The 5,649-nt window shown below is 38.3% G+C and overlaps 1 protein-coding gene across 1 annotated transcript in view; it reads left to right on the forward strand.

The window, feature by feature from the left end:
* MACROD2 (MACRO domain containing 2) overlaps positions 1–5,649 on the forward strand; it is a 1,283,682-nt gene that overhangs the window by 506,135 nt on the left and 771,898 nt on the right. The window contains exon 2 of the mRNA XM_015560286.1: positions 3,756–3,877. The gene's annotated coding sequence lies outside the window, so the exon portion shown is untranslated. The remainder of the gene's footprint in view (positions 1–3,755; positions 3,878–5,649) is intronic.

Raw genomic sequence — 5,649 nt, forward strand, 5'->3', positions numbered from 1 at the left:
TTATATTCACAAGGCTCACCAGTCACTTAACTATATTTAAGGTTTCGGTCAACTGCCCAGACATCACTGTGCACTCCATCTGTCCATCTGTCTCCATTACAAGGTCAGATATCAACGATGAAACAGCACAGGAGAGACTCTGGCCATCACCTAAGCAGCTGATTTTTTCTGCAGATAAGAAAATCAAGGCAGGGATCAATACAATAATGCCTTCATCTGGGCCATTCGATGAGCCGGGCTTGGAGCTGGAATTAGAAGGCAGGACTCAGCCTGGGTGGTGTGACTGTGGTTGGGTGTCAACTTATGAACTAGGCGGTCACTGTTCAATTTCCAGTCAGGGCACGTACCCGGGTTTCAGGCTTGTCCCCCAGCTGGGGGCATGTAGGAGGCAGCCGATCAATGATTCTTTCTCATCACTGATGCTTCTACCTTTCTCTCCTTCTCCTTTCCTCTCTGAAATTAATAAAATATATTTTTTTTTAAAAAAGAAGGCAGGACTCCTGGCTGAATTTTATGGCAGAAAAGAAAGCAGCTGCTCAACGTGGAAGAGTTGCTCACAAGTACTAGGAACAATTAAAATGATGACGACAATTTCCTTCTGAACCTCACACTGACTCACCTCCAGCTTTGTGGATCTGAGACATCATTGTGTTGGTTAACACTTACTTGATCCTGGATGTTGTAAATTTAACAGAGAGCAGACAATATAGAGATTATATTTTGATGATGAAGAAGCTCATTTATTGGCTATGTCTCCTCAGACTTTTAAATTAAATGGAGATCTAAAGAAATGAAAGGAGTAGTTTTTCATAAATTTCATTTCCGTCATGTGGACAATGGTGGCTAAGGAAAAAAAAGCAAGGAAAAGGGTTATGATGTTACTATTTCCTGATCTTTTGAGATCTGTCTTTTCTCCCCATTCATGCCCCTAAGCCCTGTTTTACTTGGCTCAAGTAGACACATCTTTATGACCCCAGATAAGAGGCATTTATCCTTAATCTCCTCCATCCAGAAATAAGGAAGCCAAGGTAATACACTGTTGCTCCTTATGTACTGTTTGATGTACAACGGCAATGGTTAAAGACTGAAAAAAAACAAACATGGCTTCCACCTATAACAATGCAATTAGGATGCCAAAATTTCTCTGGAACATTTTTCAAAGCTTAATTTGTGGAAATCTAATTCCGTGAAGTGCTCTGCAAAACATGGGTTTTAGTAGTCAAGTTTATTTGAAGAACAGAGTATTCTGTGTCCCCATGTAGAGACTGACAATGTGCTATAAGCTTACTAAATGCCCAGAGAGGCTTTGCCTAAGGGTGACTTAATTTCATCCAGTGATTTCAAATTCAATTGGCCTTTGCGCACATATCTTACTGAACCTCCTTTGGGAAATGCTGCTTTGTAGAATTATGATAGCTGGACACCAAGAGCAATAGTCACAAAAGGAAAAATAAAGTAAAGCTAAGTGCAATCTTTCTTCTTCATGTAGTATAGTGTTCATTTAAAAATAGAATTTAAAGTAAAATCTATATATAAAAAAGCCTAAGCAACCATTACGGCGGAACGACTGGAATGCCTGGTTGCTATGAGGTGCATTGACCACCAGGGGGCACATTCTCAATGCAGGAGCTACCCCCAGCCTGCAAGCCCTAATCATAGATGGGGCCTGCCAGCGCGCCTCCTGGTCCCTTTCTCTGGACAGTAGGCCCCGATTGCCTGATCAGGGCCAGCCCCCAGGGTTGGGACCGGGAAACATGGGGTGGGTGGCAGCAGATGTGACCCCCTTCCCAGGGGGGCTGAAGGCCGGCTCCCTCCTTGGGGCTGGTGGCCAACCTCCCGGGTTCTTCCTCCTGCACCTCTCCCCTACCACCCACCCTCTGCAGTGGCAGTTGGCCCCTCCCTCCTGCCAGCAGGCCCCAATCACCCCATTGGGGACTGCTGGCCAACCTCCTGGTCCCTCCCCCCGCCAGCAGGTCCCCCAAGGAAAGGAGGATGGGGGGAGGCAAGGAGGAAGGGAACCTGATTGGCCCTGATCGCTGGCCAGGCCTAAGGACCCCACTCATGCACAAATTTCATGCACCGGGCCTCTAATATTCATATAAAAATGTACTATATATAGAACTTGTATTGTTTCTATATGCAACTCTTGTCATTATTATTACCAAAAAAATCACTGTGTGCTTTCTTGTGTTTCTTTGGTCTTTTTTGTTTGTGTTTATTTTTTCTGATAAATACAACCTAGTCTCTATCTTTTCCTTGTATTGTAGCGGTTCTCACTTTAAACCCAGGTTTGCCTGTGAAATAACATCTGCATGAACTCACTGGTGATGTTTCTGCCTATTTTAATCACAAGGTGTCACCTTTAATATTATCTGATTAGGATATAAATACTATTTCAGAATTAAAAGTTATAATCAACATTTTGTGGATTTTCCCAAACATCAAATGTTACTCTTGACCTTTAGCATTCAATCAACAAAGATCTTTCCCTTTGTGATTTAGTTTCTACAATTTAAATTTCATGTGAAATTTAAAACTATTCCGCTTACTCATTTCTTGTAATGTGTTCTTATTCTCGTTTTGTTTGTTTGTTTGTTTGTTTGTTGTTTGTTTTAAATTAAGCAGTGGTATGATAAGTCAAATAAAATAATTTCATTTCATTTTACTACTCCAAAGCTAATAGACTGGATTTTTATTTTGATCAAAATTGACTAGGTGTCACAGCAATAAAATGGACTCACAATCCAGATTAACTGATAAGACTGGGAAGCAAGAGTTTTAAGGCATTTTCAAATAATTTAGATTAAATTTTGGGTGTGTTTTTTTTTTTTAAAATAATCTTTATGGACTAAATGTTAGGACAGTCCTTTTTCATTATGATTCTAATGTTATACGTTTATGTATGTGTAGATGTTAAAAGAATACCAAAATGGCTGTCTTTATATGCAAAAAAGAAAAATCAGATTTCATGTTTTTAAATATAGATAGAGGTTGAAAAGTATAGATTGCTTCTTGAAAGTTTTAATGCATGGTGTATCCATAGTAGGTTTACAGTTGGGCATATGCAAAACACAGAGTTTTTATATTATTATTTATTAATTTTTGTATTATTTCCCTTACAAACAACTGTAAACCTATGTTTGCCCTATCCTGTATAGTGAAAAAGTAGAAACTAGGTACTATTTTATCCCTAGGAAATCTCATGTATGTGAGAATTGGTAGGTTACATTCTTTAATTGGCAGGGATGTTTTCAAATTACTCCTTTTAGGGCTATTACTGATGATCATAAATTATCTTGGCATATTTTCCGAAACTTGCCTTTCTTTATTATGTACAATTCCTGCATCTATTGTTTTATTTATAAGTAAAGTGATGTGTAGCATTGGTTCTTCCCAGGTCAATTCAAAATGCTCATTTTTCAGGCAATTATTTCCTAGTTTATTTCCCACCAAGGTTTTATCTTGTTCCACGGTGCCAATAATTCACATCTTATATTATAATTCGTCTCACTTGGATCTGACCAATAATGATGGAAAAATTTATTGGTAGGGGATTCCTTTTCACAATATCTTCCTGGGAAATTACCTACTTTAAGAGGTTGTGTACCTAAAATCTTACATTTGCATCATCAGTATTTCCTAGCTTGCTTGTCTTCAGGCTCCAACACAAATACCCAAAATAAATAAAGCACCATTTAAGTGAAAAGTGAAAAATACCTTGCTTACCCTGTTTTGTCTTCCTTTTGCATTTGCAGATGTCATCCATACCGTAGGGCCAATAGCAAGAGGCCATATTAATGGTTCCCACAAGGAAGACCTTGCAAATTGCTATAAATCATCTCTGAAGCTGGTGAAAGAAAATAACATCCGATCAGTTGTAAGTACTTTTGTGTTCCTGGTTTCTTATTCTTTTTCAGCCTTTATATTTTGGAAATCAGTCTTGTCCAAAATGAAGGTAGAAAATCATTTCCAAAATTCTGAAAACTGAGTTTAAGAATCTTAGTGATGTCTTGTGTTGGTTATCATGGCTTCACTTTTCTGATGCCCTAAATATTTGCTAAATTGTTCATGATGTTTGGGGATTTAAAACATCATGAACAATTTAGAATTCCAGAACTGGAACCATCTCATCTATTTTCTCTCATTTTGCTATTATCTTTTGAAGAGTGCATGTATGTTTTTACTTGACGGTTGTTATTCTTTTAGATTTATTTTTCTTTTCCTGAACTAATATTCTGTGGTTGGGTATGCCACATTCCTTCTAAGTTTTATCAATTTAGACAGATAGAGTTCAGAAAATGTGGATCTAATCTATTTCTTTACCAGTAGGCCGAGATGAAAGGCAATTTTCTCTAGTTGGATTTAGAGGTATTTACTCACCTGCTTTTCTTTTAAAGCATGTACTACGTTTATTACATGTCAATTACACCAGGAAAATAAAACTATGAGAAAAATGAAAGTGTAAACACACAAGAGTAAGTTAATGTGAGCCGAATCCCTTGAGTCTTTTCACAGAGAATTAGTCTTGAAATTGTGGGGCAGTTAAACAATTGACTTCTTAGAAGGTTGAGTGGATTGGCATTGCCCTGGAGTTCACAAAAGTGGTGGTTTTATTTTTTGCATGAAGAAGCATTGAGAGTCAGACACACTTAGATAACTTGATCATCACTGTATTTTTCATGCATGATTATCATTATAAAGTCACTTTTTCAATGTATGTCAGTGAGTTTGCTTAACATAAAAATACTTTTTACAAGGCAGTTATATAGCCTTTAAAATCTTTGCATAATTATTAATAGAGCTGAATAATTTTCTTTCACTCTTTGATTTTTTTTTTAAAAAAAAGTTCTTTGTAAGTGAGTCAATAAGACCATTCTGTCTTAGAGGAGAAAACTCAGGTTCAGAGACTGGAGCAAAGCAAACTACTAACCCAGTTGGCTAATTTTGTTCTCCATAGGAAAATAAAGAAAATCTAAACAGGTGTGCACATTCAAGGGGTAATTAAAATGTTCTCAATATGGCTTATTGATTTAAAAAGGCAAGGGGCTGAGGTGTTCAAAAAATGGTTATGTATAGACATTTCAACTTGGAAAATATGGACCTTGAGACCTGAAGAGAATTTACTAGTGAATTCAATGACATCTCTAATCTATCCTATCTAATAATAGACAAACATGGTAATTGACCGTACCTTCGCTACACTTCCCATTGGCTAATCAGGGTGATATGCAAATTAACTGCCAACAGAGATGGTGGTTAACCGCCAACAAATATGGCAGTTAATTTGCATCCGTAGGTGCAATGCTGGGAGGTGAAAGGGGAAGGACGGAAGAAGCCACCTGCTGCTGACAGTGATCGGAAACCTAGACGGCAGGCAAGTGCAGGGTGGCAGGGCAAAGGTGGCCCTGGGGGAGAAGCCCCCGGCCCATGATTGGAGAATCAGGGCGGGGCAGGGAAGAGGTGGCTGCCAGCAGCTGCCTCACCCTGTCCTCCCTGGCTAGTGTTCGGAGAATTACCTGTATTTTTTTTTTTCAAAGTACCTGTATTTTTAATAATTTCTTGACATGGTAAATGAATTTTACATTACGATCCAAAGGTGGTGGGGTGAGGAGAAGGAGCAGCAGAACAATCCAACATAATAAAAGCGAA

Source organism: Myotis davidii, unplaced genomic scaffold (genome assembly GCF_000327345.1).
Source record: "Myotis davidii unplaced genomic scaffold, ASM32734v1 scaffold32, whole genome shotgun sequence".
NCBI lineage: Eukaryota > Metazoa > Chordata > Mammalia > Chiroptera > Vespertilionidae > Myotis > Myotis davidii.